Source organism: Melospiza georgiana, chromosome 1 (genome assembly GCF_028018845.1).
Source record: "Melospiza georgiana isolate bMelGeo1 chromosome 1, bMelGeo1.pri, whole genome shotgun sequence".
Lineage (NCBI taxonomy): Eukaryota > Metazoa > Chordata > Aves > Passeriformes > Passerellidae > Melospiza > Melospiza georgiana.
In genome coordinates this window covers 66553302-66569432 of record NC_080430.1, presented here as the reverse complement: position 1 = coordinate 66569432, position 16131 = coordinate 66553302, and the positions used below count along the sequence as shown (strand labels likewise).

General features: G+C 42.0%; 1 protein-coding gene across 2 annotated transcripts in view; it reads left to right on the top strand.

Annotated features, from left to right (window-relative positions):
• The window catches only part of ATXN1 (ataxin 1), a 368814-nt gene that overhangs the window by 11278 nt on the left and 341405 nt on the right, over positions 1-16131 (top strand). The window contains exon 1 of one of the 2 annotated variants that reach the window (XM_058027093.1): positions 2594-2724. The exons of the other annotated variant lie outside the window; for it this stretch is intronic. The gene's annotated coding sequence lies outside the window, so the exon portion shown is untranslated. Of the gene's footprint in view, positions 1-2593; positions 2725-16131 lie in introns of those variants that run through there. 2 annotated transcript variants of the gene reach the window in all.

The window sequence follows — 16131 nt, the reverse complement described above, 5'->3', positions numbered from 1 at the left end:
TTTGCCACTTGCCCCAGTGCTAACACAGATTCTTGCACAGGTGATAAGTGAACAAACTTTTCTGGCAGTCATGCCTTAGAAAAGATCACTTCTCTCTACTAAAGAACTGCTTTCATGAAACTTGTACAATCTTGACAGTCTCTGAGGACTGACCTCCTTTGCTGCATTTGGTTGACACTGCCAATGGAGTTGTTAGCTTTTAAGCGAAGGAAAAAAGTAGATGAACTGACTGCATACCTTTGAGGCCACTGATTATATAAAAAACAGGAATGTAAAACTGGAGAGGAAATACAGACCTGTCCTGGAAATGCCCTCTCATTTAGCAATGGACAAGATAGGTGTTTCAAACTATCTTTGAAATGTTGTTTTATGTACTCAAGGAAAAAAAAAATAAAAGAGAAACCAAGCTCAGACATCTCCTTTGTGATTTTGAGTTCCACCAAGTGCAGACAAATTCACAAGCTCCTCTGAGAAATCTACAACCTATCAAAGACTCAATCCACAAAGCATGAAATTTCCAAAACTCCAAGGAGGCTGTGGCCAAGTTGGTGAGTTCAGAGACTATGTACATGAACAGGACATGACCTGTCCTGACACTTCCAGCATGTACTGCATGTAGAGCCTAACTTTTGTGATTGACATGGCCAGAAGAATATTTTGCAGGTGGGGTCTGGTGAAGTGTGAGCACGTTTTATTTTCTGTTTTTGTTCAATATTGACAAAGGAGTCAGCCAGCACTGCCGGTCAAAACCAGCAATTTGGTTTGTGGTGTTTTTTTTTTTTCTAACCTGCTTTGAGCTGTTGTTGGTGGTGAAGGCATCACTTTTACATCTGAATGCAGAGTTAGAGCCTATGAAATTTCTCAGTCTAGCAGAGGCTCGCTCTGTACCAGGGAGGCAGGAGAGCAATAAGAAGACGGGAAAACAATGGATTTATTTCTCAAGTTCCTAATATTTTTTCCAACTAGTGTAAGATACTTCTGAAAAGGGACCTTTGTCTAAAATACTTGAACGTTACATTTATTGTTTTACTTTGTAAAAACACATTTAATACAAACAGGGAAACAAGAAAAAAAGCCTGACAACTTTTGCCATTGTTAGGAACATGGGGATGCCATTGCTGATTAGAAGCGAAATTACATCCAGAAAATATTTGTTGCCATAGTGACCATATTTCGTTGATTCCTTGTTCTGCTGTACAGATCTGATTTAATTATTTCAGATATTTATAAATAGCTTTCCATGGGGCCAAAACTAATGGCCTACAAAGTAAAGTTGCAAAGACTTTGGATTTGCAGCGCAGTATGGTCAGATGGAGACCCCACTTAAGCAAAGCAGTCAATGTGAGCACGTGGTTTTAAGTACCGCATCTCTTTCCAAAGAACTGCACGTGTGCTTAAAATCATGCATGGGCTGAAATAGTCTGCTGCAGCTCACAGCAGATAGTGAACATTTCTATTTTAAACTGTGTGGTTTGTTTTGATTTAACTTTCGTAAACTTCAGTGGAAATAAGTCCTTAAGTAGTTACACCATTAGTCATACTAGGAGTGGCCATTTGCTTACTCAGTAGTTGCTGTGAGCATTAGAGAAAATATGGGCATATACACCTTTCATGGTTTCATGTTCCTTCCTTTAATCCTCAGCCTCTCTGTATCGTCCTCTGCAGCCCTCTTTTCCTCATTTTTGTTTATTCTAGTGCCAGGGAAATGGTTGAAACACATGCATGTTACAATTGCCTAAAACGGAATTTTTCTGTAAGTGTGCAAGCTGAGTATGCAGTATGTGTAATCTCCAACAGTTCAGGTTCCTTCAAGAGGAAATGCTCTTGAAAGCTTCATCATACTCAGGTGCCAAAAGTCCTGCAGCTATTCTTCATTGTTTGCTTAGAAGATGAATTCCCCATCCTTTGACTCTGTATTGTCACATGTCAGTTCTGCCTTTTCATGCAATCACAGTCAGTTTGTGTGAGAAAGAAGAAAAGGTTAAAAATTTGCAATTACTGCTGCTTTTCATATGTTTTACCCCTCCTGTAAAGCATGACATATGCAACTGGTTCTTTCCCCATTTGGCACAACAGAGGGCATTAGAATATGGTCCAGAGTGATAGGATTGCAAGGAACAGAAAGGGAGAATTCCATAAGCAGCTTAAAAATTACACTGACATAAAGTGCCATCTGCAAAGACAAATAGTCAGAAAACTGGTTAACACCTCTGACATCATCTTTATCCATACTACTTCCACGTATTTTCAGAACATAGTTTATATCAGACATTTGACACCTTTCTAACCTTCTGCACTCAGACTTTCCTAAAATATGCAAATTTGCATTGCAAATCTGTTTTTGTCAGAATCCAGGTGGCATCTTTGCAAAAAAAGTCAGATTTGGGTTTTAGTTTTTAATGCTCCTCAGCCTCCCTGGGGTGCCAGTCACACTTCCTCCCGCCAAAAATGATACGGTATTTGCAACTTTTTTAGACTTATGAAGAGTCAGACTCCAGGTCCCTCAGACTACATACAAAGAGAGGACAATATCTTCAGAATTCACTCTTTCACCTGCTCTGTGAATCCACAGGAAACAGTCAAGACATCCTGAGACTGTATCTGAAGGCATCCCATGGCAACACCTGATCTGCAAATGCCCCTCTTGAAGCTGTGCTGCTGGACAGGAGAAAGGTCTCTTCCTGCGACATTTATTTTGGAATATTCATCAGCTAAGGAGGCCTGGTATCTACTTTCCTTACTTACCATGTGTGTTTGTGGGCAGCTTGCCCTCCGTTTTACCCTGCTGAAGTATTCTGGGATGTGCTTCTATAGTCCTCTTCCATGGAGTGGCTTTTCAGGGAGGAACAGCAGTCTTCCCAGAGCTGGGATTAAGGCTAGCAAAGAGGGCCAAAGCTTGCTGTGTCATGGTCCTTGTGTCCCATGGGATCAAGGGCAACAGTGTCTCCCTCAGCAGTAGGTTTCCTGGGATAATTACTTGATAATTGTGAGCTTTTCTGTTCAGCAGTCCTCACTGTAGTTTCCTCTCAGTATAGTTGCATTGAACTTAGTGGGAGATTGTTCAAATAAATAAGAAGTGTCTCAGATTTTAACCCAGTAAGTTCCTGTCTTAGAGCAGCAATGTCATGACAAAGAGATGATTTGTTCTGGTACTGTATTTAGTAGAGGTTTGTAACTTTTACATATCAAACCCATGCAATTAGTGGGAAAGGAAAAGCTCTCTTCTATGCATCTCACAACACCTCTGGGTGAGGAAGGGCCATTTTGTGTCAGAAGCTGAAACAGGCAAAATCCAGTAAAGGAGGCAGGGAAAGGCATTCCTGTGCCTTGGCAAAACCAGAAAAGGCGATGGGGGAGAACCCTCAGAGGAGGATCAGACAAGTACAGAAGGATTAGTCTGCGATATACTGTACAAGGTAACCAGAGCTGAGCCTGGCAACAGGCAACCCCCAAAGCACGGCTCCAGTGCTCTGCGTGCAAGGGGCTGTTGTCCATCAGCTCCAGCATGACCCTGCACAGGCTGTTATCACAGCTGTTGGAAACTGTTATGTCAGTGTACCCTTTCAGTCTCTTCAGGAATAGAAGAAGCGGTGCTCTTTTGGATTTTTTAATGCCCTGCTTAGTCTGGATCACAAGTTAGTGAGACATGGATAATTTTAACCCTGTACTGTAGAGGCCTATTTGTTTGTATTCCTAGGGTGAGCTTTTTGTTTCTGGCAAACACTTCCAGAGCAAGTTTATGCAGAAAGGAACTGGAATAATTTCTCTTTCCTAATACCTTTATCTTTTTCTGCTAAACATTGCCACATTTTTTTTTTTAATCATCTTCTTCTGTAGGAAGTTTCCTTTTGGCACTGTCATTTTTTTCCCAATAATTTTGTAAGGCACAGTTTCAGTTTGGGTTTTACTTTCATTAAAAATGCACTACAATTTGTGCTCTCAACTTTCACAAATACACCACAATGCCAGTTTTACAATTGAGTTCCCTGCTTTTCTAGCCCTGCTGCTGTTTGATTTTCAGAGAGAAATGGAGAAGCTAAATATTTATACAAGGGAAACTGTATTTGCATAATCAATAAATGGAAAAAGCAGAGAAATAATTCCACCTCTGCTCTTTAAGTTTCAGTAAAGCTGCATGTAAGCTGTTTCAAAGAGAAGTTGTACCCTTGTTCCAGCTGCAGCAGACATCCCTTTAACTGCTTGTACTCCTTTTAGACTCCTTTGCATAAAAGAAAAACTCTGAGAAAAACTCTCAGAAATTCAATATAATATGGAAACTAGATAGGTTGGGTTGGGTTTTTTTTTTAATAAATATCTTCTGCCCAACTTTAGTATGGCAAGGAAATTTGATTATCACTTGTTGACAGGTATGCAGGTCATGTCAAGTGTTTCTGACATGTCTATTTTAAGTTAAGCTACAATTTGTATTTTGATTATGACACAGTAAAAATACTTGGATAACAGATAGTCTTTGCTTGTGAATGAAAATTGGAACATGCAAGTTGTGGTCAGACAGCCTTCTGTTAGTGAGATGAGGCTTTGATTGGGTCACTGCCCAGAGGTGCTAATTAAAAATAAAGAAAGAAACAAAACTCCACATCACCCTCACTCTCTTTGAAACAAAAACATCAGAGCAACACAGGAGAAGTAACATGAAATTACTTGTGAAAGGCAACTAGAGATTTTTCTGCTCGCCCATTTTGGGAAAGGGATAAAGTATCCATCTTCTGCTTAACTGTTTTATTCCACAAGCCTGCATTTCTGCAGCATTGCAAGATGTTTTAAGAGTGAAATACCCTGTGGGTCTTGGCTCCTTTGGCTCTCATCAGTGAGTAAGTCAGCCACAGTCAGCAGCTGGCACCCAGAAGGAAGCTGGTGCGAGGTCAGGAGCTGGAGTCCTAGCTGGCTTGCCAGCCTACTGGAATCAGTCACCCCCTTCATTCCTTTGAGACTCAGCAGCAACAGGATCACTGCACAGCCCTCTGCAAGTCCCCAGCTCTGAAACCAAGGGTTGTGTCTCTGTGTGGGGTCTGTAATGTTAGGAGCAAAATGGAGAGCCCAGTTAGAGGCCATTTATCTATGCCAGTATTAGGAGACACGGGCTCACAAGAAGTGGAGTCCCAATTTGGCTAACAAGGCACTAGACTTGAGACTAGTCCTCAATAGAACAAACTTCAAGTGTCACTTTCCAAGCAGTTGTCATGTAAAGTCTGGAAGCAAGGAGTGTGTTGGTCAGTATTTAGTTCTCTCCTTTTGGAAGCAGACTGATTCTTGGAAGAAAAAAGTTGTCAGAGGATAAGAAGAGGGGGATGCTGAAATTTTGCTGGATTCAGTGTCTGTTTGGTCTTTATCCAGCTCTGAGCTCAAAGGCAACACTTGTGATAATACATTTTCTTCACCATAGAGACAAATGCACCTCCTGAGGGAAAAAACAGTTGCTTTGACATTTCAGGCTGGGAAACCTGTCCTTGACACATGCACAGGCCCTGATACATGGTGTCTTGGCTTCGCATGCTTACGGCTGTCTGGGAGGTTGGCACCGTCCCTGTTCAAAGGCAGTGGCATGCCAGCACTGCAGTGGTGAGGTCCCCAGCAGAGATGTTTGCACTGGGAAAGCAGCAGAGCATGGCAAATGCCATCCTGTTGTAGGAGAGGATGTTCTCTGCATTAGCCATGGCGTCGTGCACTTGCTCACCCATGGTAACGTATTTATGTCAGCAAAATCCCCAACGAAACAGGGGAGAAAAGAAACGGAGCTTATGTTATGTTGTGGCTGCCAGCAGTCACAAACTGCACTGTGGCAGGAAGCTGAGTGTAAGAATCAACTGTTTTCAGACTTCTAGGAGCTGCAGTCTTGATTTGCAGAGCTGCCAAAGACCCGCAGTGCTTATGCTTTCAGCTGGATGGGGGAGTCGTTCTGGAAATCTGTCCAAGGGATTTAAAATCAAGCCCCTGGCTAGTAACAGCACTGCATGACTAAATATTGGTGTCTAAAGGAATAGATAGCACAGAAAAATGACTGGGCACAGAGGTGACCATGCTGGAACATCAATCATTAATATGAGAGATAAGGTGAAGCACAAATAAGGAGAATATTGGTATTCTACAGTATTACCCCAGTGGTTCTGCAGCCATAGTCATCATTTCATAGCACTGGCTGGCCAAGACTGCGTAAAAACTCACCCCAAACAAATGTACTCTTGGCTTTAGTGATGAGGCTCTGATAGTTTTGCAGAGTTCAATACTGCCAGCTTTACTGCCTGTCTGTGCTTCTTCACCACGATAATTCTCCTTCAGCAGAGTAAGTGCTTACTGACTATCTGATTATAGAGCTGAGGTTATGGGCTCATAAAACCAGAGGACACTAAGAGATGATCTCTACATGTGACAGCAAGATGCACAATCACATCCAAACACAAACTATGCCATTAGTATTACTTACTTTTAAAGCACCATTATCCCTGCATTGTTCTCTCTCATTAACAATTAGTCATGCAGACCCTTGAGAACTTTAATATGATATCCCTACAAGCTCATCAGGCAAATCTCACACGGTTGTGATGTTCCATGCAAGATTTATAAGACGGAACTGGCTGGATGTGTATGTGGGAGTAACGGTCCATAAGCAAATGTGACATAAAAAGAAGTCAGCCAGGAATGCTGCCTACTGAACTCAGAAAGCCTAGCTCTAGCGGGAGGGCTGTTATTTCAAAATGGCTTTCATGTTTTGGGGTGGAAGGGAGTCATTTTGTCATAGGAGAAGAAGCAACTGCATAATGTCCATGGTATTTACACACTGGTCAATGAAAGTCAGCCCCTGCTTTTGAAATCGTGTAGCTCTATGCATTTTCTATTTGAATTCTGTTAGGAGAGCCTGTGCTCCTCCACTCCCTCCCCCTTCTTTCCCTTCTTTTCAGCAAAACGAGACCTCACCAACAAAGAGAAAATAGATTGAAAGCTCCTGCATCCAAGCTCTTTCAAGCAAAGCTTGAGAGAGACTTTGGCACATAATGTCTTTAACATTATGTTCACTGCCCTTAGAAAGCAATAACCCAATACATTCTGCTGGCAGTTAGCAAGTGCAGTGATTTCAACACAGATGAGAGAAGAGAGGACAAAGAAAGAATATGCTTAGAGCATCCCTTTCACTCTGAACCTAGGGGCCAGCTGGAGTGTTTACAAAGCTCTAAGGCCAGCCAGCAGGGAGTTGCAATAATCTAATTTTAATTATGTGACAAAAGCATGAAGAATCATTTCAAGAGCTAACAGAGGAAAATGGTTGCAGCCTGCCAATATTCCTTAGATGGTAAAAGAAGACAAGTTAGCTCACAGAATTTAGTTGTTTCTCAAAAGACTAAATGGGATCTATCACAACTCCCAGCCTGCTGTTGTTAGAGAACAAACTGGTTGCCAGAAAAAGGCTTTAGATGTCAAGGAAAGTTCCCAAGAGGCATCCAGGAAAAACAGCAATACCTACGGTCCTCTTATTAAATAAAAGATATACTCTCCCAGCAAGCAAACCAAGTCCCACCATCACGTGACACTGGCTGATATGAAATGCTGTGTATACAAATATATGTATATTATATATATGTACACTGGGTATAAATTGATAGACCTTTAATCCGAGATCTCCAGGACCACACCAATAAAACAGCTGCTTTTGCTGTCCCAAGCAAAGCACAGAAAGGGAAGGAGAGGGAAAAGGAAGGGGGAAGGGGCAACAGGCAAGGGGGAAAGGGCAAGTCTTCCTGCTTTGCACACATCCCAGCTTTTTGGCAGAAAAGGAGTGCTGTGTCCTGACAATAACAGAACAGAGAGTTCACAGCAATGAGCCAAATAATTCTGACTCCACTGCACAGAGGGTCACAGTGACAGTGTGGGGAAAGCAGTGACATTTCATGCTACCAGAAGATGAATCCATAGGTACTTATTGTAGGATTTTCTTTCTGGATGAAGACTGAATCCAAACACTGAATACAAGATTATCCTTAATTTTATTTTTCAGTAATACTATATGCTCTCTTCGTTCTCTTTAATTTGCTGTTGCATAGGGATTTCATGCTTTGATTTTATTATTGCTTGAGACATCTAGTAGTGAGCAACACTTCAGTCTTTTGCAAAGGAGTTGCTGGAAATGCTGTATTTTCAAGCAATTCACATTCAATAATTTAACAGTCACTGGGGCTTCATGGGAACTTTCACATAATGGCATAGCTTGTTTCAGGGCTTCGTGATACGCTTGAGCTGTTCCCCTTGCCACAGCATCACTTTGATGACAACGCTACATAGGATGCCAAAAAGTGCAGGTAGCCTGGTTTAGCTCCTACACTTCATTATCCCATTAAGTGGAATAGCATGCTGCTGAATAAGTGCATGGCTTTCAAGTTCAAGAATTGTTTATAAATGGTAAAAATTTGGTTCAAGTACTTTATCATAATTCAGATCAACTGTCATTTGAAATAGTAAATTGCATATTGCAATAATTTGTATATTTTAGGCAAATGCAGAGTATGTTGTGCGTACTCACTGTTTTAGCATAGTTCTGTTTACATCTGGGTCTACAGTTTTGCAGAGACAGTATGTGGTAGAAAGAGGATTTCTCTCCTGTACAGCCAACAGAAGAGCAAGTGAAAGTGATGTAATATTTATTGTGCATGTCTTCAAAATCAGTGTGGTTCTCTCTATAGAATCAATTAGGTGAATCTGCAGAGTGACTTTTGTAATGAAGTTCTCTACACAAACATAAATGATGACTAACAAGGTATTATACAAATCATTATTAATAAAGTAACAAGCAAAACTTTTCTCTGCTATCACCCTATACTCTTTTCTTCTTTAAAATGGTCTCAGTGATAATCATAAATTGCACTTCAGAGTGATTATTTACAGCAATACTGCCAGTGGATATTGCCATGTGCAGATTACTTTTCCCCATTAGGTGACAGGGATGTTTTTGTTCTTGATCAATATTGTCATCAACATTGTCATCAATATTTGCATAAACTGAGGTCTTTTTTCTGTCAATTTAGCCACTGTTGCTTGGGTTTTCCTTCCAACATCAAGTGCTTTTGGCTCAGGTTAACGCTGTTATTTTGCATTTCTCTGGAGTAGGGTTTCGAGGTGTAATTTAGCATTCCTTTGCTTATTTTAAACCTTTCCCAGGCCCAGGTTTTATTGCTGACATCTTGCATACACTGTGAAAATGAGGGTGCTGTCAGGTGTTGACAGGTCCTGCCATCACACCTTGAATCAGGAGCAGCTTCAGGCACAGACAAAAGAGGCAATTTCCTGTCTCCAGTGTCCATCCTCCTCAGTGACTGCCTGTGGTGCCTGTGCTGGAGGAGATGGCAATGAGCTGTTGGAGCACTCTTTGCTGTCTGGGCATCCATTCTTGTTACCAGTGACTGAAAGGGAGCAAGGTGAGCAAAGCAATAATTACTGTTGTGTGGGCTGGGCTCTCCCTTGCAGAGAAAGTCCCTGATGCCTCTCTCTCGAGGTGCTTCTGGGGCTATTGAGAGATGGAGCATGAATGATGCTACATCAGGTCTTAAAATGTAAAATAAATTGGTGTTGCAGCTCAACAACAACCATTAGCCTGTCAATGCTTGAATTCAGCTAAATGCCAGGTTTACATGAGTAAAAGAAACTTATTTTTCAGTCCTTCTAACCAAGCTGTAAGCTGTTCCCACCTCCTTGGAGCATATCCTAGCCATAAAGTCAGATGGATGAATTCTGGACAAACCATTGGATTCATTTAGGAAGCACGTTAGAAAAGGGAAGAGTGAGGGGAAAAAATTAAGTGAAGAATTTAGGGTTCTCATCAGCTTTTTGGTGATATAAATGTTTGTATAAAGGTTTATGACTAACTGCTGACATGAATAATTCTTCGAATAGCTCTCTCGCAAACATTAAATACTCTACTGTTATTTTCTTAGTAATCTGGTGAGGGACATCTGCACTTTCTGGAAAACTCAAGTCATTTGCTATGAAATTGGCAAACTAGGGCAGGTTTTGATAAACAGTCCAGAGGGCAAAAAACCAAGACAGGGTAAGACCTTAAAACAATTGTTATTTTCAAAACAATCCTCTTTTGCATTTTAGAAGTGACCCTCTTTCATTTATACAATTAATTTTCAAATGTAGCATCTTGAAGCTAGATTTAAGAACTCCATATGCAACCCACAGGATTTTTTTCTCTTATTTGAGAGAGCCTGAAGTGAAAAGTTCATTATTCAATCATTTCCAAAGGGTGTGAGTTTCAGAAGCCAGAACAGGGAGAGCAGGGCAGAGTGGAAGCAGTGATAAGCTCAGCACTAGCTGTTGGTTGACATGACAAAGATGGTTTTTGTCAAGGAAAGAGGTGAAAATATCCCCTCCCCTTTTCTATTTCTTGTACTTTAAAGAAAGCTGAAGTCCACACTGGCATTCCCAAATGCTTAAAAGCTATTAATTTCAGCATTCCCCTTTCCCTCCAAGTTACCCCGAGAATCATGAGGCTGTTTCCCAACCATATGCTTTTTCCTTTCCAACAAGATAACTTTTTCTCCAACTGGGAAAATGCCTGAAACCCAGACCAGATGCCTTGTGAAAATTTCTCCCCCTTCATATACATTTTGAGTTTTCTAATGTTAGGGACACCATATATTGGAAATCTTCAAACACCAAGGAAGACCAGAGTCTTTGTCTCTCAGCTATGAAAAAGCTGTGATATTTTTGTAAGGCAGACAAGGCAAAATGCACAATCCATAATTAAAAAGGAAGGTCTGGTTTTGATTTTGCTGACTGACGTCCTCAGCAGTCAAATGATAAGTGGGATACTGTGGACTTACAGATCCTTAGTGAAAATCTTCAAAAAGGATGGATATTAGTCAGAACTGTTAGACAAAGAAGAATGTACAAACATCTAAGAGTACATCTCGGAATGTGGCCACCAGTTACACATCAGTGTTAACTGCCCTGGATCCAAAGAGTCCTGTAATATGGACTAATGGTTCAGCCCTACCCAAGGCACACTTGTGTCTTCACAAACTACTGACCTGGCATCAGCTTGTCAGCTCAGGTTCCAAGAGGGCTATCTGGTAACTTCATGGATTGAATAAAAGCAGGGAGAGAGTCCAGAAGTTTACCCACTGCTCCATCTAGTGCTTGTTTTCAGTATCCTATAGGATCATGAAATATCTTTTTTTTTGAAGGCTAATATGGATATCCCTAGGAGCAGCTTAGTTGCTGGAGAGCACTGACTTCCTAGCTTATGAGGGCTATCCATCAGAAAGTTTTCTTTTTTTCTATTTTTTTTTCCTTTTTGCCTGTCAGCCACCAAGTGCCCACAAAGAGTGTTTGAACTGCCATTGCAAAGCAGTGATCTTTCAGGAACTCTTAAGGGAAAAGGAATATGGTAAAGCATGAGACTTATCAATTGCTAGAGCTGGTGATAAAAACACAGTATTTGTGACAAGCAGACTGGGTACAGGTTAATGAGTTTCGTATTTCACATGGCTGTTTATTAACTAAAGTAGCTTGTTAAGTATTCAATCGTGGGATAATTATAAGTATTTTGGTAGTACAGTCAAAGGCACATTTTATTGAGGATAGAGGAAGGAATAGTACACTGGGCAGAAATGTGAGGAAAACATTGTTTCAGACAGGTTGTGCCTAGTCTAGTAATTGAAAGTGTCAAGGAAGATTTCTGAGAATAAACAAACTTGTCATGAGTTCAAATGTCAGAACAACCTCTGGCAGTTGCTACATTGGCCAGCTAGGACTGTCCCAACCGCTCCCAGGCACAATTCAGAGGATACTCTGGATCAAGGACCATTTAATAGGATATATGTTGGCATCCCATGCCACTTGACCCCAGGCATGTTTAATTTCCCACTGCAGAGGAAGTCACAGTGTTTTGCTGAGGATCATGATCCCTTGCAGTCCCAGGCTGAGAGCTCTGGCTCAGTAATTCCAACTCTAATAGCTCATGTTTTTAGCTCTAGGCATCCAGGGAATGTTACAGGAAACGTAAGGGCTCTCACAACTAAATGAGAGTACCACTTCAGAAGAAAGTTTTTAGTGCCAGCAGGACTTTCTGCAGCAGGATCTTACTCTTGACTTTGAAGTGTGACTCATGTCTAAGCAGCTCTCAGAGATGCCATCACCAGTAACCATTACCTTCCATATCACTAGCTGGCTTTAATATCTTCCAGAATATAAAGAGAATGAAAATAATGGAAGCAGACATACCAGCACACTGTAGTGGCCAGTCACTACATATTGCCACAGCACACTAAAGGCTCTCATGTGGAGGAGAGAGAATTTTCCCAGTGCTGTCTTTGCAAATATTTTTCTGAATTTGTTTATGTTTACCTTATTAATTTTCTTCCCCACTTTCCTCCAAAGCCAAACAATTCTTATGCTAAAACTGCCAGGGAGGAAGAACAGATCTAGCACCTGCCAGAGGTGTTCAAATATTAAAAATAAAAGATGGCCTGTTAAACACAAAACACAGAAGGAACAAGAGAAAACTGAATTTAATGGGAGTGGAAAAGTGATGATAGTGGGCAGGTTTATTCTGCTATGTATACATCAGTCAGGTCCCTATTTCAGAACAAATCACTCCAGAGAATTAAATCCCAGGCAATGGAGTAGCTGTGAGCGAGGGCACACAGGGGTCACACACTTGGGTAGGACATTCTAGCTTGTGTCTGTCCTCACCCCCTGTGAGATAGTGTCAATCAGCTGGAAACACGTCTCCAGAGCTGGCTGCTCCATGGTAAAGAGAGACTGTGACCAGAGCTTATGTATGGTATCTTTGCAGGAGAGCTCCCTTAATATCCCTGACAGGATCTCTTTATCCTGTGCCTTCCTAATCTGCAAGTCAACAGGAAAAGAGAATGAATTCACTGTGCTAAATTGAGTTCCTGCTGTGTGTGATTGATACTGGCTTTACTTTATAAAGTAAAGTTACCTCTTTGTTTTATCAAAACTTTGTGTTTTCTTTTGCTTTGCTTTGTTTTTCAAAAGGAGGAGGGAAATAATTTTGTTACTGCCATTCTGGGAGGGACTTTTCTATCCTAAAGCACCCTGGTCCAGCCTTCCCTCCTCATTAATCCTGCCCTTTCCCTATGCCCACTGCTCCCAAACCTTCCCTGCACATTTAAACGTAGGAATCTTACACCAATTGGGATATTTTCAGTAGTTGCTTCTACAGTCACTGAAGTCTCTTTTCAGTGCTTGTTGACTATGTGCTGGGAAAACATGGTTTCTCTTGATATGCTGCCTGAAATAAGAACTTCTGGCTCCTCAAAGGAAACCAGCACTTCTGACAGAAGTTGAAAAGAGGACAAGTTGTTTTGAAATGTAAAGGTAACATTGAAAAACAAAGGGAGGTTGAAGGCTCCTGGTTCTTTTTTTTTTTTTTTTTTTCATTTACAATCCTTCTGTACCCTTGGTACTACAGTCTGTAATTAAATTTAAAGTTCAGTATATATAGGGAGTCATGACATTATTTATTGCCCCTTTCTGGCATTAAGCTTCTTGAACTCATGCCAAAGCATTGCATTGCGCAGCACAATTGTGCTCCCACCATTCAGTATTTTGGCTTGGTCTGAAGTGCACTGACAGAGACAGGCAGTTAACGCAAAGCTCTAAGGAACAAATTTAGTTTCATCATTCTGGATAATATTAAAAGTGAGAACAGAGTAATTTAGGAAACAGTGTGGCTTCACAAGAGAGAGCTCCCAAGAGCTGCTGCAGCACACTGTCTCAGCACTACAGGCTGTTTATAAAACAGAGACTTATGCAACATAAAACCATTTGGATGTTGAGTTCAAATGCCTCAAAACTGGAGACATCTCAGTTCCTGCCAGTTACTCCTGTCTATCGATTATTAGGGGCTTATTTGAAAATGTGGTCTAGGTGTGTATTTTGTGTCTCCCCGAGGATGTAGGGCATAGTGGTAAATTGTGTCTTACTTTTTGTGAGAAAAACATTTGTCCCAGCTGTTCAGACATTGTTTTGAAATCGGAGGGGTTTGGTGGTTCAGCAGCAATGGCTGGTATTTTAAATGGAACATTCTTGTTCAGCGTATAAAGAACTGCAGTGCAGCAAGGACAGGAAAAAGCCGAGTGACTCCTCTGCATGCTGGAGAGAAGGCAAACTGGGTCATAAGGAACAGTATCAGAGGAATAGAGGAACAAAATGAGGAAGGGAAAAGAAAGAGACTAAATCAGTACGAGGGGAGAAGAAACACAGACTCATGAAGGGAGGAGCTGTGACCATGCCCCCCAGGGACCTCCAGCAGCACTCACACCTGCCCTGGAATGAGCTCCATGGACAAACACCAGTGTCAGCCTCAGGCAAAGCAGCCTGGCACTGCGAGCTCCCACCAGCACAGGATCCTGCCTACTGCCTTTCCTTCAGGCAGATGCAACCCCACAAAAAATCAAACCTGGTCCCTGATCCACTGATTATTTTGAGCATTTCTTTCCCTTCCTTTGAACTCTTAATTTCAGCATCACACAGAACATTTCCCTTCAACAGAGGTGACTCTTGTAGGAGAAATCTCTGAGTATGGCTGGCATTGCTCCCTGTGGCAGAGTTGCCTCTGGAGTAAGAGAAAAAGCAAACTGATAGTACATACATAATTTTACTTCCCTTGAACTTGTCTTTCTGTATTCTTGGAACTCTATTTTTTCTCCCGCTTTTCTTCCTGGTGACAGCGTGAACGAAGTTATTCACATCTTTCTTGTAGCTGGGTATCTTAGGAAAGTGACTTAAAAGGGACGGCGGCATAAATACAGCAGGCACGGAATATTCTCCCTTCCTGTTCAGAAGCTCAGGGGGGGAAAAAACAAAAAAGCCGCAGGAATGAACACCTGACCCCCCCGGTGGCAGTGCCGGGGCGGGAGCGGCGCCGGGACGGAGTTCCGCGGGACAGGGTGACCCCTGCCGGCGGCGCTTTGTGCTGGAACTCCAGGAAAATCCCAGGGCAGGAGCAGCGAGCTGCGCTCAAGCCTGTGTGCTCAGAGGAGCCTGACTACGCGTTACAGCATCGTGCACCGACCATTTCTTCATCACGCAAGCAGGAGGCTCAGGGACTGCGGCCTTGTCCCCAGACAGCCGGGGTAGGAATCCTGTGGCCCGCACCAGTGATGCTGATGCGCTCAAACATCTGCAGCTCCGACTCTGTTCACCTGGTTGCTCTGCCAGTTCGAGTTCAGTCTCAGAAAGCTGGCTGCCCTCTGGTAAAGATCAAGGGAATAAATTCAGGCAAATTACTCCAATGGAAACAGGTCTGTGGTGGTTGTGTCTGAGGAGAGCAAGCCCTGGCTGGGCTGACCTCCAGAGATGCTTCTCCTCAAGTCACCCTTGCCTAGGCTTGTGTGTCTCCCTCCATGCATGGCTAGCAGAGAGAGATTGCCACTGACAGGGAGACCAGTGCTCTCCTCCACAGTTGCCATGGAGTTGTGGGCTTCTGTTGCTTTGCTGGTGCCTTTTCAACCTGTCAAGGGACAGGGAGCAGTGCAAATGTGACTGTGACACAAGTCTGTGGAGCTTAGTCATGAGAGCTGTTGAACTGTGCCCCGAGGGTTTTGGTAAGAGACCCAGCAGTCAAACAGGAGGAGATCTAATACCTGAAGGCATTTTAAAAGCAGACACCTGGCACCTATTTGCTGTCCTAGTTTTTTTTTTGTGCAGTTAGCCATGGTGAGGAGCCCTGCAGTTGTCAGCTACATCTCAGTGTAATTTTATACACAGGAATATTCACAATGTACTGTTCACTTGAACTAAGTCAAAACAGCAAGCTGTTTCTTTGCTCAGAAATGTAACTGAGTTCTCCCTGCTTAGCTATTCTCTTAAGCATCAAGAGACAAGTCCAACATCCACTGAAAGTAATGGAAAGACATGGATGGTTTTCAGTGGGAGCTATATCAGTGTTCAGTTAAATACACAATTCAATAAGGCAGGCTTTAACTGCTTCTCTTATTAATAACACAGAAATTAGTTTACTCAACAGAGACATTTGGTCTTTATTTTTAAATTATTTCTAAATCCAGAAAATATTTAAACTGTGTGCCCAGCCAAGAGTTTGTATCTTGTATTGCAGGAAGAGGCTCAGAAGCTTATTGTGTTAAAAAG